At 36.7% G+C, this 27,511-nt stretch overlaps 1 protein-coding gene and 1 long non-coding RNA gene across 2 annotated transcripts in view; both read right to left on the bottom strand.

Annotated features, from left to right (window-relative positions):
* Positions 1-25,121, bottom strand: part of LOC124306706 (protein kinase C and casein kinase substrate in neurons protein 1) — a 52,534-nt gene extending 27,413 nt beyond the window's left edge. Inside the window, exon 1 of the mRNA XM_046767613.1 lies at positions 24,798-25,121. The gene's annotated coding sequence lies outside the window, so the exon portion shown is untranslated. The remainder of the gene's footprint in view (positions 1-24,797) is intronic.
* A 408-nt stretch (positions 25,122-25,529) lies between these two features.
* Positions 25,530-27,459, bottom strand: LOC124306898 (uncharacterized). Its single transcript, XR_006908709.1, has 3 exons — positions 27,387-27,459; positions 26,715-26,841; positions 25,530-26,435 (listed from the first exon to the last, which is right to left on the bottom strand). It is a non-coding gene; the product is annotated as an uncharacterized LOC124306898 (long non-coding RNA).
* Positions 27,460-27,511: the final 52 nt, after the last annotated feature.

The raw sequence follows: 27,511 nt of genomic DNA, 5'->3' as shown, positions 1-27,511 counted from the left end.
CTTCCCTGCTCTTAGGAATTCCCTTTTCCCGGTTTTCCAGGTTTTCCGCTTGCCTTCTACGAACCCTGGTATAATATATATGCGATTGTAGGATTGAAATTCTGCGCGCACTTTTCCCTGATCGCTTGCACGCGTCTCCTTTAAACCCCAGAACGAATCGCAAATCGCTTGTCGGGCAAATCGGAGGTGTATTAAATCCTTGTATAGAATTTATACATAAGTAGGAAAAATTGGAGTTATTATACTTTGATTGTCAGTTATATGCATTACAGGTGCAATTGTGTGCGTGTGTCGGAATAATCGCACGCGTCGAAACGACTCTCAAAAAGAGAAAGGAAGAGAGTTTGTACCACCTCAACTTTCCTTCAATTTGTGCAGTTTCGTCAGGTACAAAGTCGCTATATCCGAATATGTATAATTCCGTTCTAACCGGTTCTCGTTTCCGATTCTCACGCACGTCTTATTGTCTACATAAAAGTCAAACAAAGAGAAAAAAAAAAAAAAACCAGAAAAATGAATGAAATTGAAAAGCCAAACGTTTGTTTCTTTTAACCGGTAAAGATGTTATGATAAAAAAAAAAAAAAAAGATATATATAATATACATGTATATTAGACGTATAATATTTCATCGTAAATTCGAACAGGCACGAGAGTGTTTGAAAATTATATACCTCGTATACCTTACAGATGTTACGCTGCATGCATTGGTATACATACACGTGGATATATGCGTGGATATGACACGATAAATAGTTCAACTACTCGACAAGCTACGTAGACCTCTTCAGGAAAGCTTATCCGAAACCTAACAACTTCGTTACCATCATAAGCAGGTCCTCAGCAGCAGCATTGGCAGAGTAAAGAAAACGAATGAAAAGAAAAAAAAAAAAAAGAAATAATTTGGATAAATTTAAAAATGTTACGAAACATTCGTTGAACAAATAATAAAAACTTTAAGTACCTACTTTTCACTGTATAATGTACGCAAAGGATTTTTATTTTTTAATTTAACAATACAAGTGAAATATTCGAACTTTGTCGAATCGATGAGAAATTTCGTCTGATTGTATAATTTATGTCTCGACGAATCGCGGTCTTGAAGCAAAATTATTATTTTACTAATATTTTTGACTGTTTATTTCATTTTCCTTTTTACTTTTTTAGATTTCAACTGCATCCGGTACAAGTCTGGGAAAAATATGAATGCAGATTGAAACTGGAACAATGCAATTCGTCTAAGATCATTATTACGTTATATGATAATATACGAGGTAGATAAATATATTATACCTAGGTAATTGAGAAAAGAAGGAACGTTGCGATTCTTGATTCGTGATTCGTACTTCCTTGTGCAGTCAGCTGCAGTCGTATTATGCAATAAAACATTATGATATAATCAGGTTGAATTACAGCGCAAATATTGCTTTTACGTTCTCCACGTACACCTTGTGTACAAGTTATATGCTATGAACCGAATGATGACCGGGTAATGCATATATATGTATATTATATATACAGTACAGATACCGTAGGTGTAAGGGAAAATCAATACGCCCCGCGATTCGACAGCCTGATTTTATGTTTATCAGGCAAGGTATTATATATCATCTCTGTTGTATAAGCATGTTTGTAAACTTCGCCGCAGTTTATAATTCGCAAAGAATTCACGAAAGGATTGTACATATATATATATATACATATATATATATATATACAAGTTAGATTTACGCGAGATTTTACGTGGCGCCATAAATATATATTATATTATACACTGTATCATACATATACGCGAAGGTATTTTTTTTTCCGCGTGCTTAATTCGCTGGTGCGTATAAAACGCCCGTTGACAATCCAATTAAGAAAATCCCAATTACAATAATACCGTATAACGCGCCGCAACGAGTGACAAACAAGATAGGCGGTATTTATTTCACAAAATCCGCGGTCGCCGCGTGGCTGTGGTATTCGCTGTTGGCTAATTGTAAGAAGAGAAAAAAAAAAAGAAGAAAAACAAATTAGATACCCGATTTAATAGGTACTCTACTGTTAGATTCGGACACGCGCGTTTTTAATCGCTCGTTTTCGCACCAATTATTATGGTTTTAATACAGCCGCCTGGAATACTGTTTGATATGCGAAATTTAAAGCCGAAAGCCGATTATAGTTCGAATCAGGAAGTTTGGGATGTTGAAAGAAAATTTTGCAAATTTTTAATCACGCGATTAGGGATTCAAAAATTGCGAAAAATTTATTTATATTTACGCGGACCCGTTATATTTAGCTCATTAGCTGTTATATTTACGTTGGTATATAAACGATATTAGTAAAGTTAGAAACTCCGACGAGACACTTTACAGACACCAAGAAATAAAAAAAAAAAAAAGATCCACTCGCTCGATTAGATTATTAATTAATAACTCGCAGCTGATTAAATTCGAAACTTTGAGCTAATTAGTTTTTATATACCGAATAAAATTCATAAGTGCGTATCTTCTAAAGAAATCGAATAGATGTTTAATTTATATCATGTAACATATCTATAAGCATTTATATTTAACTCGATATTAAGACAATATATATATATATATATATAACGATTTGCACGTTGCCGATAGAATGAAATTTTGTTCTACTCTGCAGAGTTTAAGGTGAAATGTGTGTATATATATATATATATATATATATATATATATATATATATATATTATACAGCGAATTTACACAGAGACTTTATCGCGGTTATTAATCGAGTTCCCCCTCCTCTTCTTCTTCTACTTGATATTAATTTTCTTCTTGGTAAAGTCTACTTTTGTCACGAAGTCACGTATCCCTACAATTTATTATTGCCAGGTTTGTAAGATCGATGTAAATTATATATAGGTTTACATTATTACACCAATTTACATTTTTATCCTCGAGTCAAGCTGTGCTTGATACCGAAGGCATAATTTTTTCCTAACAATTTTTCGCAAAATTATTTCTTCCTTTTATTTTAGAGAGAAATACGTTGACTCTCTGACTCCGCATAGCATGCGAAGATAGAATCGCGGTACGAAAAAAGTAAACGAGGATGACGAGATGAGACCGAGACCCGAGTTGAGATATCCGCAAAGTGTCCGCTTCGGGCTTTGCAGAGATTTACGTAACGGGAAATCCAGCCTTTTTGTTTTACCGAAATATATTTACTACATGCACAAAATAGTTCTGACACAAGTTTTATTCGCATAAATTATTAAATATGATAGTAAAATTTTCTATAATAAACTGTAATAATAAGAATAAAATTTACGGTTTACCGTTTCAATTGTCTTTCTATTTTGATAATTTTTTTAATTTATCAATTTTTTTTCTCAATCTTCTTTGAACCAAGATCAAGAGAAAGCTGAAGCGTTAACTTACCGCAGGGTGCGTCAAAAGATTCAAATTCAAAATAGAAGATCGTTGACGATTGGGAAGACGGATTTTACTCACCTGAAAGAAAAATAGACAAGGCAAAGTTATTACACGAGGCATCGAAATCGGTACACGTTGTTGAATTAAATTTAAAAATCACGGTGATATTCGTACACAGGACGTTATTCGCATTTATTGTGTGTACAAATGACGTATTGTAGAATTGAAAGTATTGTGGCACATTTGATTCGTCAGGATGAGCTTCAGAAATAGAAATGAGGAAAAAATTATCACCACGCAGTCCTATATCGTAAAGTAATTAACGCATTAATTTGTAACAAGTCACGGTTATAGCACTGTATATGTTTGAATGAAATATAATTGAGCACATGTCAACGATTATATTATACCTATATGTATGGCGTATACACGTATATCTAATCTTCAGTCCATGCGGTAGAATCTTTTTATTCTATCTTGTCGCAGCGTCTTCAATAAAAGTCCAAAGTCAGGATTTAATCAAGGAGAGAAATATAGATAAATTTGTCGGATTATTCACGCTCTTATAATCCAATTTTATCCTACGGGTTATAAATAATACAAATTAACTTACATAAATCACGTACCGACTTAATTTAACCAAAATGAAACATAAATAATAAAAAAAAAGTGGTTTCAAATTTTCACAAGCGATTAGATTGTATTACTATAAAAATCGAAGCTATTCTTCAACGATGAAAGAAGTTCCTTATCAAGTGTACTTTTATGGGAATTTGACTAGACTTTTGGGAAAAATTGTATTATTTCGCGACTTCAGAATTGTCGGAAATTCGGTGAAACCGGAAACTCGATCCTAGTTACAAACACAGTAATGTATTTTTTTCATGTAAAAATTAATACTCTTCAACAACTTTCGCGTAGCAAGAAATAACAAGGCTGATTAATGTCGTAAATGAAAATCAGATGACATCAACTATGCGGCATAATGAGATCAGCGATATTTATTATATACATCCAAACCATGAGTTTATAAGCATATAATTTTTCAAACAATAAATTTACTTTTAAGAACACCTATAAACAATATGACGAATCGTTTTGCAATTCAGATAAATTTTCTAATCGTAATTCCGTAAAAACAAAATATTCACGCAAATTTGTGCGAGAGCAAAAAAAGAATGAAACGAACAACTGATTGTAAATGTTAATTCTGATCTTCGCCACCATATTGTCGCGGTATTGAATGATCTCATCGAGTCCTGATTCGTAGTAATTTCAGTGCGTAATCGTCTGCGCATGTTAAATAATAACCGTTTCAAAACGTCGTGCATAAGTTTCTACTTCGCTAATACGAAGAGCTGAGTTACAAATCGCGTCATTCAAATTACGTCACACATGAACAGTACATAAAACCGCAGTGTATTATAAATGAATATATATTATATATACATGCGTATTATTCTCTCTACGATTATTAATAATTCACTAGCTTTAAAACCCTCGCTCGCTAAAGCTTGCTAGAAGTCGAGTTTCACCAGGTAGCGGACCTGGAGCATAGAAACTACGGTGCGTTTGTCCTGGAAGTCGAGTTACACCAGGAAGAGGACCGGAAGCGCAGGATCCAGGAGGTAGAGAATCCGGTACTCGAAATCTGCGGAGCGCGATTCTCATACGTCCGCTCTACTGCGCGGTTGTTTCCAGACTGAGGAATTCGGCTAGCTGATATTCGTCTATTATAGATCGATGACGTCGGAAGAAAAAAAATGTTGGGTGACGACACTTTCCGAACAATCCGAACAATCCGAACATCCAAGCTTTGGTTTCGAACTCTAATACTATGTACGATGATTGTCAATTTTTTTTCTCCAGTTTGGACTGAACGCGATTGTACAATAATACGAGGTTAGACTTTGTAACAATTATCCTAACGAAAGATTGAAAATAAAATTCATTATATTCTCATGTTTACAATAACTTCAAAGTATCTAAAATTTCAAAATATGCAAATACACAGTCTTGTTTTATTACGACTTTCTAAATTTCAAACAAATCCAAAACCGCGAAGTAGAGATTTTTCTCCCATCGCAAATAATTACAACAACGTCACTAACTTCAACATGATAAAATAATCGATCCGAAATCCGATTCGAGGGTTAAATGATAAATCATCACGGGGATGATAAAAAGATAGAAAAAAAAAACGTACATCAAAATTGCACTGCATTCTCACGGTATATATTATACACATATACACATATAGTACCGATAAAGTCACTGCATGGCCGCGTATATTTCGCAATATCGCGAACGAGTTCCCACGAAGGTCGGGGTCTCTCGCGGTGAAATAAAATATAATCGCGTTATGCATGTACATATGTGTGTATATATATATATATATATATATATGTTGCGCATATATACACATATGTGTACTAAACGCAGATGCGCGACGAAAGCTGCCGCGGCCTTCCTTCCCTATAATCGGACATCCAGGCAGGTTGTTGTATAGCCGTTCTCCCGCGGGGAAACGGGAATCCAAAGGACCGGTTCTTGGCGCCCCAGGCTAGCCGAAGAGGAGGATGAGGATGAGGAGGAGGAAAAGGAGGAGGAGGAGGAGGAGGACCACATCCTCGAGGACCGGCGAATGGAATGGACAGAGTTCGTAGACCTATCTAATCGCTCTCTATGTCGCATATGCGTGCGGTGTACTCGTATAATACATGTATTAACACACCTACGTAGTAGGATTGTACACACGTGTTACGAAGGTATGCTGATCGTCGTGTACTCTGTGCGATTTCGAAAACGGCATGTGTATTGATAATAAAACGACATATGAATACGAATGTACGTAAGTTGAATTATATTATATTATACGCAACGCGACGATTTGTGACATGTGAATATAAAAAGGATAAGAAGAAGAAGAAGTGGAAGAAGGAGGAGAAATGGCGTTGAAGAGAATTCCGAGCAACGGTCAATTACGTGTTCTTATATTTTATCGTTATTTTCATCGGATACTTCTCTGCGTCAATTTGTACCGTTTTTTTCTCTTATTTCATTCTCTTTCACTTAATGCTTTTTTCGAACCTCGAGAAAATTGGTTGACTTTATTATACGATGTATAAAAGATGGCAGAAAATTAAGACACCAGGTTTAAATATAACCACCAATCGATCAACAATCACGTTGTGATACATTTTTAGTTTTATGGAAGCAAAAAATCGAACTTGTTTATTCGATAATTTATCAATTTGATAAATCTTGTGTCTAATCAATATTGCAAAATTATTACGACACCTACCAGGAAACTAAAATGCATCAAGATTTATTATCATACCAGTCGGTCTTATTCAAATTATACTCGTATGGGGAAAAAATTTTCTAATTATCGAAAAAGACTAAAAATTTCATCATTTCCCATGTATACATAATATAAGTTATAGCTTATAGCTCGGTATATAATATAACAAAAAATACACACTGTCACGGGTACTTGGATATGGCGAAATAGATATTTCGTTATCATTATCAAATCTTAATCGATCCAAATAATGATCGATAAAAATTAGTTAATAATCAACAAGTCATATTTTACTAAACTAAAATTTGATAATAATAATAACGAAACATTTATTTCCCCAAATCCGAATATATGTTTGTTGGCAGTAAATAAACGCTTCTCTAATATAATTATTATTGCTCTCTTATATATATACCTAATATGTATACCTACGCTACACGGAGGCGAGGAAGAGAGGGATTTTTACGAATAGGCAGCCATGTCTGCTAAGTGAGAATAAACGAGGGAATGAATGAATAAACGGGGCGAATTAAAGACGCCGTATAATAGCGTATAATACATAGGTATGTATGTGACGTATAAACCGTCCAATTGCAGGATTTAAAACGTCGGGAAGTGAGGGGTGTGTGTACGCGTCTTATTAAAATATATACCCTACGTGCACGCACGACGCTGCCTCTTCTTCTTCCTCTTTGTACTCTGCAGCAGTAATTCAACGATCGCGTCTAGCGTCTTGATAATTAAATAATTATATTAATATATGCTTAGGGATATACATTATCCATGGTGTCTATGGGGGCATAAGTGGGGGCCTTTATCAACAATCCGTAAATTAGACAAGCTAGTAATAAAAATGAGTTATAATTAATTATCAGACCTAACAAGTAGCTGGAATCGAAAACTTCTCATGAATTGTCTTGCCAAATGCCAAAAACGGGTAATCCCAATTACACCGACTCATTAGCTTAGCGTTTTATCGAAAATAAATTTATGTCACAGCTAAACTTTTATAATATTATGTACAACAGGTGCTTTGTAACATTTGCACTGTGAAAATCTTTGAAAAAATAAAAAATTATTCCATTTCCATGGACGAACGGAGTTGAAATTTTCAGGTTATCACATCACATCTCTGTATTCACCGGCAGCGTATCTTACATTCATTGTTTTACTATACTCCGCATAAAAATGACTGGATCACGGCTCTTTCTACGAAACTTTTGTTTTCTCAGTTGGCAGACTGCGGCTCGGTGTTATCACAGTAGGTTTTTACGATACCTAATCACATGAACATGTAATATACATACGTGTCACGTATTATTGCTCTAAATATCTTTCTACTTTCATTTTTATTTATTTTTTCTCTCTTTCTGTTTTGTTTTTTCAATGTTAGGTATAAGGTCAGTCCTCGATGTATGTCTATATATATATATATATATATATATGTATATATATAGACGTATACATTTATTATACATAGATATATTCATATGTGTACATATTTATATACGCGTACATCAGGTAGACGTATTATTACGCCGGTTTTACTGCACCGCATATTCTTTACTGCCCCTTACTTTACGGATCGATGCGATCCATCCTCGTATACGTATACGTACAGGGTTTTTCTTCGGAGTAAAAGAGGGTTTTTATATGTAAAACATAAATCTCGTTGAAATAAAAAGAATAATTGAAAACTAAATTATGCCAAGCATTTAAACTGCTATGATATTGCGTATCTTTATACCTATGTATACATATACGTACAATATAATGATAATATTTCCGCGGTGCAATGACACATTTTGTTTTTTTATAATTTGTTTGCATATTGCAGGATGAAGATGAGTAACGATATTATTACGTATACCAAGAGGATGAAAAAATGTAAGATAAAAAAACACGGAATAAAAGATGTGCGGGTTTTGCATTTTGTTTTGTTTTTTTTTTTGTATAAAAAAAAAAAAAAAAATGACGGTCCCACGCAGCAAGTTTTTAAGATAGACTCGTGGTTGCCATATCTTTAAGAGAATCGCGGGCACACGGGTTTGGTGTCATGGGAGTATCGACTGGAAATGAATATTGATTCCACCACAACCGTATATGGTTATGGAAAAAAAGTCGTTTTATGGCGAATGACTTTTGAAAGGTATTTTCTGTATTATTTATTACTTTTCTTTTTACTTTAAATTCTTTATCCAATTTCTAAATACTCTCTTATTTTACATAATTCTAGATAATACATGAGTATATCTGAATAAACAAGAAAAACGATGCGAAAAGAGATGCAGTCCCTTCAAAATCATCGTAAATTTCAGACCAGTACGTCTGAAATACATCGTTAATTACTTTCTTTCTCATTTTCGATACGACACGTTTTTTTCGTCCGCAGGCTTCGTGAAAAAACAATCTTACATGTATGTGTAATATAATATATATTTACAGTGCATATGTAACGTTGTAGAAAATTTGAATCGAGCCTTCTATGTGTTGAAGAGTCGGGTTTTTTTTATTCGAGATTCCGAGGTGGTTCCCACAGATTTCTTTGACATATATATATATGTGTGTGTGTGTGTGAACCTGTGATACGTATGCACACATAAATAGATGAACAAGAAAAGTGTCGCTTTTGTTAAGCCTATGTCACGACCGTTGTATCTATATACATATTCCATACATGTGTATACATGTAAGTAATTATCGTACGGCAGAAACAAGTTTTTTTAACGAAGGACTGAAGTGCGTCGTAATCTGAATATGTGTATGAATTCCGCCGCAAAGAGTTAAAATTCGTCTCTTACCCCGTTGGCATATTATCATTTCTATCGTGAGTTTCTTCGGTAATTTCTGTTGTGGAAATTGAATAAAGATATTTCAATTGCTTAAGTGTTGCATATTTGTGGGAAAAATAATTGTATTAAGAAAAAAAATGTCGCTCAATTTTGTATACAACACATAAACCGAAAACGGTGGCGGATTTAAATTTTAATAAAATTAGGAAGAGAAACAAATAATTATCTGACGATGCCTGTTGGGATGCGTGTGCCCTGTAATATTTTGTATATTGTTGTAAGGATTGAAATATGTACCTAATCGCAAATAAAGAACTCCTACTGAGGAGACGCAAAACTTCACAGAAAAAAAAAAAAATAATATAAAAGTACAATAAATTAGAGAATATAATTAATTACATGTGAACGGAGATTCTGAACTTTGGACGTGTGTATTCGAATACATATAAAATGTGTTTTTATGATAATTAAAAATTACTCACTGCGGAAATTATGATATGGGTGGGGAAAAGAGAAGTACTTTTGCGATATTGAACTGTCACGGGCAATTGTCTCTCATAAGTGCATAATTAGCACATTGGAAATTTTACAGCACCGCGGTGCGTCTGATATTTGAACTCTGTTAAAATTTACAAATCATGAAAAATAATATTTCACGCTATTCAGATTTGCTTCCGCGTTGCTCAGAAATTTTTGTAACAATATACACACATGTTAGCGTTACCAACACGACAATTGTGACAACACATCGCGGCTACAGATTCTATAGGATCAGAGGTATGTGGGGCATCGATTGTTAATACAAGATTGTCTTGGCTTGTAATTGGGGTCAACGGTGCTCAAAATCGATGACGGAGAGAGGGTGGGAGGGGGAGAGAGGGAGGGGGGATGAGGAGGAGGGGCTTGTGGCCCATAGGATGAGATTTCAACGTCTGGTGCACCGCATAAATCTCATAACCTAATGCAATGCTATCGGCGAATGCACGCGTATGCAATAATGCACATGCATGTCGAGTATTACAGTATATATTTTATGGAGGTATGTATATTTGGAAATGATGCCGAGTACGGTGAGTAAACGACCGTGTAATTCTAACATTCTATGGCTGAAGAAGATAATCGCACATGTGTGACTTACACCTTTTTTTTATACACATTAGGGTGGTCCATATTTTGATATTTTTTGAAATTTATCTCAACCTTAAACCCTCTCGCAAGGTTTGTCAAGTTTGACGTTTAAAGGGTACACATTTTCACTCAACTTTTGGTGTACATGTATTTGATCGTGGGATCAACTGTTTGCAAAATATCTATAAATCTAAGTAATCGATCAGCGTTTATGCTACTTTTTCATAAAAGTTTCAGCATCGTCAACGGAGGATTTTATGTCAATTGTCCGGTGATATCAAACTCACGAAAAAGTCAAATTCTAATCGGGTTCGGCTGACATAAAATGATCAGTAGACGATGCCGATATTTTTACTGTTTGTCGGAGACGATGCTCACTGATTTCCCACACTGACAGATTTTTTTGCAACCAACCAATTGGTCGTGAGACGAAATGTATACTAAAACTCTAGTAAAAACTTGGGTATTTTTAATGGAAAACTTCGCAACTCTTGCGCGAGGGTTTAAGGTTAGGAGAAAGAGACAGAGATCTCTGCTCTGAGGGAGATTTTTATTTATTCATTTGAAACCAATCTGAGGAGCAGCTAAGTCAAAATTCGAAAATGTCCGAGAGAAAAATCATCCTAATACACTGTATAGGAGCACAAAGAAGCTTCTATGTATCGTGCCGTGTCAATACATTATATACGTGACGAAGAAGGATATACATATATATTAAATATATATATATACCCTTGAGGCTTACATCCCATATGTATCCAGATGCCAGACCCGCATCCTTATTCACGTAACTCACTGTCAGCAGATGCGTGCGTGTCAGGATTCAATAGCGTGATAATAATCTTCGATGCCACCCACGAATCACACACACCAACCAAATTATGTACACGCTTATCGTCAGACGCGTGCAGCACGCGGCGCAAGGATTTCAGTTACATTGTAAACTGCGATTTCCTTCAACTTTCTCAATGTTTCATCAACGCAACTTTCGATATTTCCCATCGATTCGGCGTGCAGTTGTAAAATGAAACCGTCAAAAAAGCCACAATTCAAACTCCCTGCAATTGACGAATAGATGTATGTATTCAAGTAGAATTGCCATTTCCGTGCGATTATAAACCTAAAGCCGCACTTTACCGTCGCCTCGATCACTCCGCACTTACATCGCACGTTACGTATATACGGTCATTTCTGTAATTGCCGCTGTAAATCTGTCTGCATAGATCTGTTTGCCCGAATTACGGCTGTACACGACTTAAAGTGTGTATACACACACACACACACACATCATATACATATATACACATCATATATGCAAACTAAACATGCTATTTACTGCACCGTGTACGTACAATGTACATGCACCGTATTTACAACCCTATATTATAGTTACGTGCTGGAATCTTCGCTTAAATCGGACTGCGGTAAGATTGGTAAAATTGGTTCTTGTTAACCGAGTGAGGATGATGCGGGACAATTAGCGTGACCGAAAACAATTTCCGATAGGATGCAATGCAATAATCGTGCAGCAACGTAGACGGGAAAATTTTCACGGTGAAAATTGCAGGCGGCTCGTCGCGTGAATTTGCAGCTTGCATTACAACAATAATAATAATGTTAATTACTAAGAATAATAATTTTGCAGTGTTGGCGGATGATCGTGGTAGGTATGATTTCTTTTTTATTGTTATTATTGTTGGGACTGAAGTTCAAAAATGATTAGATTACAGGCACCGCATCTCACGAGTACTCTACACGTACCTACTTACAGGTATTCATGGCAATGGCGTTATAAATCACTTTCGACACGCGATATCGGGGATCGCGGATTGATTTCATTCCCGTATTAAGTGTAAAAGGGGAGTAAGAGGTAATTTTTCACACGATGCCATTAGGATTATGATGATGAGTCAGGGGGTGAAATAAGAATAAATGGATCGCATAAGGTATACCAATATCACTCTCGCCGGGTCGTTAATTCTCATTCGATAGCAGAAAGAAGATATCGAGATATCAGGGCAGCACATATTGTTTACCGTATGAGCTGCTTTGCTCGCCAAAATATACGGAACAGACGTATCAGGTTGCGTTATACATTATTTCTTAAAGATCTAAATCAATGTTAAGATTTATTTCACGATTTATTATACATTGTTATTCACTACTGTTATTATCGTTTCTAATTTAACTAGGTATATATATTTTATTACTATTGTGTGATCTTTGGGGTGGTATTGAAATTCCGAATTTGAAAGTTCCGAAAACTCCAGATGCCGAATTTTTTGATAGCGAAACTTAACGGAAAGAAATGAAACTTTGACGAAACGTCAAAGTTTCGAATGGTCCGAAACCCGACTGTCAAAGTTATTTCGTAAAAGTTTCATTTCCTTACATCAAGTTTCGTCAGTAAATAATTCGGAATTAGGCGCTTTCGGAACTTTTCAAATCCGGAAAATCAACCACACTCCTGGTTTTTAAACTCTACAAAAGTGCAGTCTCGCGGTGTAAAAACTTTCCATAAAAAATCACGACCGCAATGGTGAAAATTTATAATAACGACGATAACTTTTCGCTGTAGACAAAGTATTCGATCAGTTCTGCAGTGATTTCTCAAGTAGGTACGACGTACGTCCATACATATAGTATTCTATGTACACAATATTCCGCATGCAGCAGCGGCGGGCAGAGGTAAATAATTTATCAGCATCAGCCGCCGTCGTAAAGCAGTTCTAATCAAGATGCAACAAGCTTTTGCGGCTTTCAGCGCTGATCGCGAAAACTTTCCACTTCATCTGCGTAAATTTCGAATAAATGAATGGAAACGTAAGCAGTCTGCAAGTCTACACGCTTTGGTTTCCGCGTTTTGCTCTTCTTATCTACGTAATACGCTGATGAATATGTAGCATACGAAAGGCAAGTGGAAAGTTGTCGCGCTTAGTTTTACAAGTACACGTATCAAATAAATAAATAAATAAATGACGCCGTGATTCGAATACAAAAATTAGAGTTTGCAAACGCAGCGGTTACCCTTAAAAAAAAATTAAGAGTGATCGAGCATGATCGATCGAAACTTAATTGAGACCCGTGCAGCAGCTTCCGGGCAGTTTAACATTCGTCGATGATTAATTATTCCTCTGCGGTCATTTACTTTTTGTTCTCTAGCTTCTTAATTGACTTTCTTTTCGTTCATTTTTTCAAAAGAAATTTTATAGTAAGGTTACGTTCGGTGAGGTTTTTTTTATTTCTCTTTTGCTAAACCGTGATTTTTCTTCTTGATTAGATTTTCTTCAAAATATTTGGCGATAATACGCAGAGTGGCTGATTTCGAGCTGACGGATAATCCAATGAAGGAAGAAAAGCAATTCTACACGGCGACGTACGATGCATTTTATTGTCGGTACCTTTGCTGCGAGCTGTATTAATACGTCGTATACGTCGAATACGTCGCACGAAACTTTGAAGAGAAATTCAGTCCCGCGATACGAACTGATATCGATTCTAACCCCAAGGTGAACCAAGGCTAAATATACCTACCTATACCAGGAGGACCAAGACGACGACGAACAAAGCCAGATTTGTCATGACCTACCCTTCTTAAGGCTTGAAAGTAAGACACTCGGGGATGACTCGGTGTGTGTTATAAAAGTGAGGAAACACGGAGCGGAAAGAAGAGGAACGCGATTAGATAAGATACGAGCAACTTGAGATATGTAATAGAAAGGCAAGAAATCGTTATTTCTCATCTATTCTTATTATTATTATTATATTATGTATTATTGTTACATGAGCTTAACGTAAAAATTGACGTTTTACAATTACGGAGTGATTTTGAGGGAATTGAGTTTTGAAAATATTAATATGTTTAGCTTTGTAATGCAAAATTGCAAATAAAGGTATTTCTTATCGCTGCGATAACTTTACCGTTTTTAAACTAAAAAAATTTCATACAATGTAAGAAAAAAAATTTGCAGATTTCAAACATTTCAGCGTACTGCAAGTTATATTACTATAATAATAAGATCGAAGGAACGCGATTGCATGCAGTAATCCGATAAATCAAAGCTTGTATTTAAACGATGATCAGCAAGTTCGATCGAAACTTTGAAAAGCAGAAAATCTCTGACTTTTCCTTCCCTTCTCTTCTTCGATTATTATTTAATTTATAAAAATTAATGAAAGCCGAATGAAACTGTAATAGTGAAAACAGTGACAATATCCCGTTACAACAACACCTGTAAACTGAAATTCTACAATACGTATCAGATACTGTAAACGTATTCGGACGCGGAATGAGATACAAATTGAAAAATCCCCGCCCAAGGCAAACATCGTTCGACATTATAAATATATCGTTACGTCGTTGCTGATGAAGTTTTGTCGTCGTTATTACGCAAGTTACAAACAGCAGACCCGAACGATTCGCGTTACGTAATTCTTGCAATATAAATAGTGCAACCCGTTAATTCGTCGTCAGCTCGAATTGTCGCACCTGCATAAAATTCAAAACGCATATCGCTGTCGATCAATTCGCAGGATCGTTCAACTTTCAGCACACGTTTGGCTCTCTCTTTTCGCAAGGCCCGCGCGGGCCCAAAAATTAATTTCGGGAAAATTGAATTAACTCTCGGCACGTGCGAAATTCCGAACACCGCAGCTGAGGAATGTAAGTTGTGTATTGCCTTCGGGGAAGGCCGACACTTTCGCCATGCATGATGCGGGTGTCGGCTCGAAATTCCCGTCCGAAATTCCAGGACTTTCATCCGTGAGGACACCAAGCAGCGCGATTAAAACCAACTCGCTATTTCTCATTTTGTTTAAAATTTTTCCTATCAATTTCCCCAACTCAGAAACAGTATCCTCAATTTTTACAGATTTTTTATTCGACTGCTTAATTATTTATAAATATTTAAAGTAATTTTGAAAGGGTGCCTTCTCAATATTGTCAAAAAAATCTTAGAAACTTAATTTTTTTATTCCAAAACATTTCAAGATCAGGCGCGTGGTGGCACGATTTTTTTCCATTTTTTTCCCAGCACTCTCGATTTATTGGTTAGCTAAAACATTGTTTGACCGGTCTGGGAAATTCGTGAAAAATTTTCGAAACTACTGCTTTTCACTCAGAATATTTCTAAGTCTGATTTTTGACTGTTTTCTTTGCACATTCAACTTTTTGTTTATCAACTTCATAATGAAACCGGTCTAGAAATGTTTTAAGTAAAAAATAGAAGTTCTGCGAATTTTTAGAGATTTTTCCGACCGTTTAAACAACGTTTTAGTTTGTCAAAGAAATTTAAGGTGATAAAAAAAAAAAAAAAAAAAAAAAAAAAAAACATGGGATCAACGATATTTTTCTATCAGTCTGTGATGTTTCTATGGGGCCGCTTTCAGACTCACCAGACACCATTCGACCACCAAAATTTCTAGCTAAGACATCCTCTAACTTCCGGTATTCAATTGAACAAAGAGTTGTAACGGACAGAAATGCAGCGGCTGCACAGACGTTAAATATTTCTCCGCGAGTTACATCCCGAAGCTATATGCCCGAGATGAATTCCTAACGGTTTTCGCAGTAACCCTTGACCTTTGATTTTACTTCACATTTTTATCCTACAACTTGCCTCAACCCAGATTTCTCCTAATTTATTTTTATTAATTAAATAAAGCTTCGACAGTTATAAAAAAAAAAAAAAAAGAAAGAAAGAAAGAAAAGAAAAGAAAAGAAAGCTTCTGCAGGTAGATGAGTAAATTCATGCAACACGTAATTTCACACATGCAGGTGAATTATACACGGGATTAAAACATTTGCATGAGGGGGAGCTGCACGCTGCTGGTGATCCTCGTCGGGTGAAAGGAACAATTGAAACGAACTTCGCCTCGAACAAACTTCACGGCTTTGCTATTCGAACAGGAATCGTAACTTCCGGTGGAGTTTTATAGACGGCGTACATACACGACGTCTTGGATGCAGCGAATACGTTTCCGTACATATATATATATATATATATATATATGTACATATTTGTTGTTCTTTTTGTTTTCTTAACGAAATAATACGACTCGGGATGAGAAATGAATTCATTTATGGTGAGAAAATATGACTGACTAATATATGCATGTACAAATTGTAGATGAAACGGAATTTTTTGCGACTCATTATAGAATGAACAAGTTATTAATGCAGATATTCGATTATCGCCTCGTACAATCGGCGGATAATATTGCACGTCCGTCGAATATTTATTTAGACATCGTCAGCGATGAGTCAGTGGTAATTACCTCATCGCGGCTGATAAGCAATTCGTCCATGTGTATATTTACAACTAGGTTACCGATAAATATTTATTCAAAAATTACAAGATACGTTCACGTAATATAGAATTGAACAACTAAAATATGGAAAAAACCACGGAGAAAGTAGAAACTGCATTTCTTGGCTACAAACTCGGCCTATATATTATCTCTATGTAGTGAATAATAAAAATAGAATGAGAAAAATTTGCGGTGAATTTATACCGTTTGCGCAATTTCTTTTATTCAATTTACTTAATAATAAGAATTTTATAAAAAATATGTTGTCAATTAGTGGCGTATGTTTTCATTTTTCTATTTTTTCTTACGAAATTTATAGAACAGGATAAAATAATAAAGTAAATAACGTTTTTAAAATAGCGGTTACAATGTCGTCGAATTATCGTCGTGTCGACCTTTCACCCAAAATTTATTGAATTTTGCAAAGGGAATCTGGCTATTTGTTCGCCGGTCGACGTACAGGTTCGCAAGGGTAAAAATCAATTCGATTTCTCGCGGTGAGTATACAGCGTAGGTAAACATCGTGCGACGTTGGCTGGAGGAAGAGAAATAGTGAAAATGACACTGGGAAAACTAGGACAAAAAAGTTAATCGAAACAGTATTGGATGAGCTCGAAATTCAAGGCTGCGTGAATGAATTCAAAACGTCGGGAAAAAAAAGTGTGTTTTTCATTAGTACGAGTCACGTAATATATATAATATATGTATATAATATATTACGAATATATGCTCAACGAGTATTCAATTGAGAAATTACACCGGCACCTTCAGATCGATTCATTACATGAATTTCTGTACTTGACAAAATACATGAAATGGGGCGGAGTTGAAATTCCGATTTTGAAAATTGTTTCATAAAAATTTGATTCCTTTACTTCAAGTTTCGCCACAAAATGATTCGCAATTAGGCACTTTCGGAACTTTTCAAATTCCGAACATCAACCGTACCCCCCATAAAATACATTGAAGAAAGTTAATGCGCAATAAGAGTTTTGTTTCATCGAACGAGACTGTTTTTCCCAATCACTAAGGTGTAAGGTAGACAAATAACATATATATATATATATATATATATGTGTGTATATATATATATATATGTGTGTATATATATAAAATTCCTGACACCGCGTGGGAGTATAATTAAAATGTCCAGCCATTTATCATTCTCGGAATTGCCTTGATCACTTCCGCTCTGCAGCGCGAGAGCTTGCTTGCTGTTCGTGAGTTAAGTCTGCCCCGAAATGCGGTAAGGGTGAAGGAGATGTTTAAGAAGATAGTGGTAGGGTGACGTGACGTGACGTAGAAGAGGATGCAGACGACGACGCGAGGGACGATGTTGGGGGGAAGGCTCGAGGGAAAGATGTGCCACCACCAACATCGATTAATAATATCGAGACGAAGAGCCGCGGAGGGAAACGAGGAAGAGCTGAAGAGAAGCGCAGCGGATGCAGTATACGCATATATATGTCGCATTCCACGTGGATTCTACTACGGTCTGATCCTCACTTTCTTGGATCGGTGCGTGATTTTTTATATGGTTATTTCAGCTTTAAAAATCGTTACAATTGTTTTTTTCCCATCCTTTTCGTACCTCTACGGCGCCCCCAGAGCTCCTTAAATGATAATATTTTGACAATGATTGCTCGGATTGGACCATCGTTAAAAAATTATTTAAAAAATTATGCAAACTTTCTGGCCAAAACCAAAAATATTCCTATCAAAATAGAAGTAGGCAGGCAAAACGGTACTTTTCTTTCAATCAATTTTCTCAGTGATTTCGATTCTTCTTTAAATTTTCAAGATTCTATGTAACTTCCCAGACACAACAACGATTGCCTGTGCATTCCGATTGTGGTTGGAATATTTGTGATTTTGTACACAAAACTTATCTAATTTGTTTTTCCATTATTTTCAAAAATGTCGCAATCACTGTCAAAATATCATCGGTCAAGTAGCTCTGAAGGCACTTCGGGGGTGCGTAGGGGAGGGGGGGTGGGGGGGGGGGGGGGGGGGGGGGTCGGTAAAGAATGAAAAAGGCTGGAACGATTTTGAGAGTTTGAACAACAATATAAAAAATCGTGGACCAAGCCCAAGAGGGTGAGTGTCAAATTGACGTGGAATGCCCCAAATATACAATATATACGCTTGTAGTATAGGAGGGCCGATGGCGGGGACAACCTCGTTAAATTTTCACCCTCTGTCGAAAGCCACAGCTTGCACCCTCGAGGGAATATTCATCTCCCGCTTCCAGCAACACTTGGCTAAGTGAATATAGAGTATGTATGGGAAGTCTGGACCGGCGGCGTGCATTTTCGAACCTCGCGTCGTTATCGTACATATATAAAGAAGATAAAACACCTGTTAGTGCGTAAAGAAGAGAAAGGCGAAAGGAGAAATGAAAAGGGAGCGATGAAAAAGTGTTGAAAAAGGACTCCTCGAAAATAGGAAATGATGCGCCTCGCGCTCAATTCAACTTATACATGTAATACACATGCAATACAATAATGTGTATAAATATATGTGTACGTATATGTGACGTCTAGACAGACAAGTCATTATTATGTTGCGTTATGTATGTATTTATCTGCTGCAGCGACGAAGCACGATTTATAATAATCAGACTGCAAATCGTAAGATAATTTTAAAACGACATCTGCATTAATATAAGGTACAAATATTTGAGTATACCTGGATATTTATGGTTATTTTTTAAGATTTTTACAGTTTAATTAAATACACGTATAGAGATGATAATCGTAAATTTTTCACCGGTGCAGTTTACAGAATATTTACAATTATTATTCTAATTAAACTTTTTTCTTAACCTCCGTATAACGCGTGCATATGTTAATGTGAAAAGTGAAACGTGGATTACATGCATGATTTATAATAACACTGGACATTATTCGTGAATCATTATAATTACACGTGTAATTACCGTGTATGTACTCGTATATCTGAGAGAGTGATAATCAATAGTTAGGCTGACACGATTATCGATTTATCATCATCTCGCTGTTGAAATTAACAATTTTCACCGTAAAGAGAAAATCTCTCTGTACAAAACATAAGGTTTATCATCGATTATAACAAAAATTAATCGGAAGCAAGGACAGTAATGATTGGAGAAAATTGAAGAAAAAAAAAAAAAAAAAAAAAAACCGCAACAGCTTTCAACATTACGTACAGGTTTTTTTTTTTTCCAAATACAGATATATTTCTTCCATTCCACTTCGGCTAAAAACGATCTTCTTTCTCTTACTTTAAAACAAATCTCACGAATTTTCTCACGCGATAAATCCCGGCAGAATATCGCGAGATCGCTGAGAGCGAGTAAAAATTGAATCGACTTATTCGATTAGGCTGATGAATAATGGAGTTTTATGCTAACGAAGAAACGCGTTTTGTACATAGCCTCGTCGAATATAAATTACGCTCTCGGATGTAAGAGGCGGGAGGGACACCCTTGTTCTCGGGTCTCTTCCCTCATTCGTCACGAGGATCAAAATTCGAACGGTTTGTCTCTCCCGCGAACATTTCACCCCTTTAATGAAAATCAAACCCCGTCCCATCTCTTTTGTCGAAGAGGCCCGCGCGTAATCGCGTACAATAATAAGGGATGAAATTAATTGGCGGTTAAAACGGACGCGAGGCGTCTCATCGCGACGTCGTATTTATAATCTCGCAATACAGTCCATTCACGATTATCTTCATCGTCCTTCTCATAATGCAATTAACTCGCTGCATGTAAGTGGTGTGATAATGCATTGCGAATAAGATGCATCTCGGAACAAGGTAAACGCGTCTTGACTACCTGCATCTTCTTGTTCTCCTTTCACGCAAACACAAACACGTGCGTACGTTATAGGTATAGTATAACGCCGAGGAGAGTGAAAAAATAATACGCGTTCATGCATAACGCATTCATCGATCGATGACGATGATGCTGAATGATATACACGACTGGTGCGATAAGGCTACGATAAAATTATTCCAAGTATGTATGTTTTTTTTTTTTTTACAACTTTTTCTTTCCTCAATTGTCTATAAGTGAAACACGGCATATAAATTGTATTAATAAGCTTAAAAATATTTAATTCGGGTATCGGAAGCTCGTTGATTCGTTTGCTTCTTAAATCATACTGTGTCGGTTGAAAATTCACGATGGATGAACAGGGTGCCTAAGCCTCGCAAAGATGATTTGAGATAACCGATTGAATCGACGTTACAAAGCAAATGTTTATCATAAATCGATCGCGAATATAGTACAATGGTATCGAATGAAACGTGGAATTGAAATTAGAACCTGACCTAATATCTCGGGTTCAAGTTTTCGAAACTAAGTTGGCAAAATTGATTGTATAATTTGCGAGAAAAAAGGGAGCTCTTGTAACAAAAGCAATTATAATTTTACGCGTTTTAGTAAGCGTGTAACAAATTTCCTTATTACAGATCTCAAGGCGTCGTCGTTGCAGGAAAGATGATGACGATGAGATCATCTCTCTATAAACTATATGATCGTTCAATACTGTTACAGGTATATAATGTATATAGATACATATAATAACTCATGATCGAGACGAGAATTCCTACACGTTACAGCTGTATAAAGGTTACGGGACAATACGTGTAATGTAACATTCTCTGTGCCGCGTGGCTGAGAAATCGAATTAAAGAATCTGCAGGAGGTGGTATAAATTTGTAGGATATATGCAGATACTCGGCAGGGAAAAATATCTTCTTCGCAAGAGATTTGAAAGATTCTGGAGGTAGCGTAAATTGCACATAGCAAGCGTTTAAGTTTACTGATCGACTATCTGCAGAACGATAAGACAGAATGACGGTAAATTAGACTACGCTGCGAGAACAGAATCATCCTTTCAATTTTTCACGTTACAAATTGTATCCTCTCCGCATGAAATCCGTATTGAAAACTCAATCGCGATCGTCGCTTTAGCTCAATGCACAGAAAAAGTAGGTAGATAGAGGCTTCGGATTTGACGCAACTAATACGATACAATTTCAATTAACCTAGTTCCGAAAGAAGTACGTACCGGGACATTTTTTTAACAACCGATTCTAGTTCGACTCTGTTCGGTCTTCTATTGCAATACATATCGGGAGAATGAAAAACGATTCTGTACCTGCGCCCCCCATTATGCATATATATTATCAATTTATACAGAAAACTTTGCCTCGCAAAGTGGGGAAAAGGGGGGGCACCGAGAATAGTTTCGTATTCCATCGGCACGTTAGACTTTAAAAAAAAAACTCATACTTATACAGGAAAAAAGAGATAACAGCATGCAGAAGCAACAGTCATCAGACTTGAAAGCAACGCTGATGGTTTTCTCTCACGCGCGTACAGACTTCGCATTCAACGATTCAATGATTCACCTATTTCTCTCATTTTTATTCATGTTATTGTTCTTGTTCGCCGCGCCTCGTCTTAATTCTCAACCAAAGAATTTAAGTAGCTCGTTGGCTGTCACCGGCCGCAGGCTAATCGTGCAGAAAAGTTTCATCAAGGAGAGCCATTACTCAAATTTGTTCTATATCCGCATTTCTTAATGCCTCGAATAAAATTTTTATTACTGTACAGACATTAGAATTACATTTAGTGATACATTATTAATGTGTAACCGGAACCTGCCTAATTCCGATAGAATTTTTCAGATTTCATTGCTACATGTATTATATGATACATACGAAATGTATCTCATCGTTATAATTTGTTCCATGTTTTCAAAAAAAAAAAATATCTGTATACCGTGTAATATATTTTCTACGGTGTATCCTTTTTTCTCCATACGGTACATCGATGTAAGTGAATCCGTAAATAGATTCGACCGTTGGACACACCACGGTGAGAAATAATCATTCGTTAGTAACTTTATACACTCCTTATCTCTACCTAATCTAAATTATCGTATCATACTACGAGATAAAATCGTTGCGCAGTTTCAGACGATAAGTTTAAAATACACAATTTAATATTGCGAGCAGCGTTCGAGGTGCGGTTGAAAATTTTATAGTCGTTGAATTTTGACACGAGATAAAAGGTCGGTTCTTCAAATATGGAAGAGGCGATGAGTCTGAAGTTAGTAACGTTAAAGTAACGAATCATTGGAAGAGGCGGGGGGGGGGGGGGGGTTATTATTTTGGAAGTTTACAGTGAACTTTGAAGTAGCTATGTTTTTAAAATAAAAAATACACGTTGCCTTGTTATGATTTACTGAATTTCAGACGTTCCTAAAACGGTGAAATAACGATTTTTCCGAAATATTAATCATTGCAATAACGTTGCTAACTTCAGCCTAATAGGAGACGAGAGTTCGGTGGATTCTCTTCTATTGTCAAAGAAGAAATAGGTTGGTGGGTATACAGAAAATGCCCTGGAGAAATGCCAGCAAACAATTACGTGTCCGATAGCGAATGCCATGCCCATACAGCAGCAACATGCTTCGGAAACCGGCGTCTCGCTTTTGCTCGAGGGTTTGGCCCAACAAGTTCACTGACTCGTACGTATAACAAATATCTTAATAATACGAGATACCGTCGGTGATTGCCTGTTCTGAAACGCTGTACGTATAATGTAACGTAGTTCTACTCTACTATCTGAAATCTCATTCAGAGAGCCGGTCGAGCGTTTCTCCATCTTTTTATTAGGTATATAATGTATTTCATTTTGTCTCTCTCGCGTCTTACTCGCAGTGAATGAACACGCAGGCATAATAAGACGGTATATATACAAATACATTCGTGGCAATCGTTGCCAGAAGGAGACGCGACGATCGAATTCATCGTGATAACATTGTTCATCCTGTAACGATCAATGTTTACTCACGGTTACGGTTTTAGCTGATGGTATGATATAATTATAAACAAACATCGCTGCCCGTTCTTTTAGATAAAAACCAACAACGAGTCGATATTTTTCAAGGGTATAATAACGCGAGCCGGATGTTTGGAAGCCAGGGATTAACTTCCGTATCGTCGTTCTTTCACTTCTCGCATTTTTCCACTCTCACAACGGGAATTCTCGTTCGTTCCTCCCTCCCCGCTTTGTACGGAAAATCACGTTTCCGCATTCCCGAAGCCGATCAGGCTCGTCGAATCTGAACGGATTAATCGAGAAGGACGAAACTTTTCCCGTGGTGTCGAGAAACTACCTGTTACCTGGTCCACAGACTCGTCTACAGGGCGTAAAAATCACCGACCAAAATAGGCAGCCGTTGATCTCGGGGTCGGGACAATCGAGGAGTCTCGATGCGATCGAATAACGCAGGTGAAAATCGCGATTGAAAGTCCGATTCAACGGACGAATTCCGCAGCATCGTCGGAAACGATTCGCGGGACGATCATCCGGTCTACGTTGTTAATCTAGATCTAAATAAGTAGGAGCGTGGAGGAGAAATGATTGGAACAGAGGGCGAAACTTTACTTTGGCAAATACGCGGGTACGCAGCCAAGAACTATTAGGATGATCGGGTGCGAAGTGTTTTTCACTTTCACACGACGAGGATGGAAAATTTCAATCGGTGGCAACGAGCGTTTTGAGGGGGGGAGATTATTCACAAGGTTGAAATTAGTAACGTTGAAGTATGGGAACGTTGAAACAGAAAATGACTATTTCGCACCTATGGAATAACCGAAGAAGTTGAATTTATAAAATCTGAGTTTGTTGATGGCGTATTTAACGGTTTGCTAGATATCACGTAATCCTGAAGGTTGTAAAATAAGGAGAAATTGTTTTTTTTTTAAAGACGCATCGTTGCGACAACGTAACAAACGTCAGCCTGATGATTATTCTATGAATAAAAAGTAGGAGGTGAACGAGTTGAGTTTCTTGTCAGGTTAGCTCACTTACCAAAAGAAGAGCGACTCCTCGAGGAGAATCGAGAGAAGCGGAATTCCTATCCTTTCGAAACACGCACACACAAATTCACACAGATAAGAAAACAACCACTGTAACTAAGTACTAACCAAAAATAATCCACGTGTACCGTCGGTGACGTCGATCGTATTAATCACGAAACACTCTCACTCGACTACCGTACGCATCTAATTGCACCGCGGGTCGCCACTCGGCCGATGTACTTATGCGAGCGCGATATTTTGTCGCGTTTACGAATCCCGTCTATCTCGCTCACGAAACGATACGAGCGCTCATATTGCTGGCTCCACGGCAAATTACCAGCTTCTTCCCTCTCTGCTACGGCGGTCATCGATGGGCGTGGTTTATCCTACGGAATATCGCGAGACACGACGAATCGCGGCTGCGTTCACGCCGTGGTCACCCGTCGCGGCGTCGCTTACTCGGAAATCGCAGCTCGCTTCTGATTGGCTGGTTCCGATGGAGCCTTGACTCCGATTAACCGGCTGCCTGACGCACCGAACTTCGGACAGCTGACGAGCGCAGCCACCCGGTTAATGAATGAAAATTATCAAGGATTGACGGGATGTGAAGGCCTCGGATGGTTCGCGATATCTGTCTGACGACAATTAACCGTAGCTCGAGCGATGCGTCGAATATGGTTAAGAGGGATGCGCTTTTACCATCCTACACGATTCGTTTCGATATATTATTACATTTTCTGTGTCGTTTCGGATTTTGTTTTTACTGCATTATTCCACACAGCATGGGGTTTTTGTTTTCATATTTTACCACGTTTCAAAATATCATTTCACCGATAACTCCTCGCAGCAGCACCTGTTCAGAGATACGTTTTTGTAAATTATAACGCTGAAATTCAAATGAATTCCTCAAAATCAGTCATTTCTCGACCAGTGTTTATCGATTTAGTTTTATAATATTATAATCTATATCTCTGCGTGAGAAGCGGAGTTTCTGGCTACCCTTGTAACATGTTTTGCCATGATGTTTGCAAACATCCATATACTTTTATTACATTATGTTAATTCAAAATCATCCAAATTCCTTCTTTGCATTTTATACTGCTTTCAATGGCTTCACGAGCTATCATTTAGTCGGTCCGAAGAATGATTTAATAAAAATAGATGTCAATGTTGACACAATCATGTACTGTTTTCGAATTGACCTAATGATCGTTAAACAGAGAAAAACTGACTCCGGTTAATTTTGATTAACTTATTAAAATTATAATTATTAAATACTTTTGGAACTCCGTTTTCATTGTTTTCACAATTTTTTGCGCACCTCCGACTCGATCATTTCAACGTGCTTTCTAAATTAAAAACAGACTATATAATGTGATGTAGAACTAGTAATGATGCCAAGCCTTCATTAACGGATGTTATGATAGCGACTGACCGCATATTTTATACGGATTTTAAACGGCCTTCCAGATCCTCAAGACCTTCTATGTTCACGGTTTGCAGATTCGTTACGTCACCTGAGCGGAGAACCCAATGAATTTTTTCACTTCCTCTTGAGATGCAGAGGCGCGGAATATCCTGTCGGTGTAGAATACCAGTTATAGTGAGCTGGAGCTTTGAATCACCGAAGAAATTCATCCAGAACTCTCTGATAATAAACAGCAAAACACGAAAAATTAATATTGCGCCTTGTGGAACAAATTGTGAAATTGCAATATGATGAGAAAATTATAATATAATTCAATAAAACAAGACACGAGCTTTAGCAAAATTTTTTTTCTTACCGTCCCAAGGATCGAATCAACCTTGTAAACTATCGATATAAGTCTTACAAGTTCGACCCATTTTTTACATGGATAATATAAATTCTCGTGTGTCCATGGAACAAAGAGATGATAACTGTTTTTTATTGAAGCACATTACATACCCTTCCTCATGTTCCGCATCAATTAGTGGTCTGATTTTACATAGTATTCTGATTTTTCCACGTTCGTTTTTCCTTTTGAAACGATTGAACGTCAAGCGTTCTTATTTGGTCCTCCAAGTTTTGACGTCTTTGTTTTAAGAAAAACAGAAAAAGAAATGAAGAAAGCAAACCAAAAAATGAATGACTATGTCATAAAAGTGAGGGATGATTTATGAATGATAAATGATTAAATGATTAAACGGAATATTGAAAGATGTATGTTTTCAACCGAAGCGTTCCAAAAATGGCTAAAATGAGAGTACAAATAAAGAGCCAATCTTGCAAAGCACAAAATTTTCTATAAAAAATGTCTGTCGCATAACTCATCTACCTTGAACGGCTTTGCCGTAGAAGCGAGCTGAATAAAGGTGTAAGAATATCAGTTTTGATTGTTAAAATCATTTTGCTTGGCGACTCGTCTTTTTTTCAGCATTAAAATTTAGTAATTGGTAATTTCTACCGACACATGAGTCATAAAAGGCTTAGAATATAAAATAAAAATTGATAAGTTATGAAATATGTTTAAAATATTCTAGCTATGAAAAATAAAACACTTTGATGAACAGTTATACGGAGAAAAAAAATTCAAGCTATGTGTAATGGATCACAGTTTACTTATTCTGCCGGAATTACCTTGGGCTGGGGCATATTTTCACTTTACAATTCGTATTGGCGAACGATTAAATACACTAGAAATTCAACAAGAAAGCGTCACATACGTATTTACGCGTATAATGTAACGAGTAAGCGTGACCGAG

Source organism: Neodiprion virginianus, chromosome 6 (genome assembly GCF_021901495.1).
Source record: "Neodiprion virginianus isolate iyNeoVirg1 chromosome 6, iyNeoVirg1.1, whole genome shotgun sequence".
NCBI lineage: Eukaryota > Metazoa > Arthropoda > Insecta > Hymenoptera > Diprionidae > Neodiprion > Neodiprion virginianus.
Note: the sequence above shows the minus strand (reverse complement) of the source record. Positions and strands in the feature narration are given on the sequence as shown.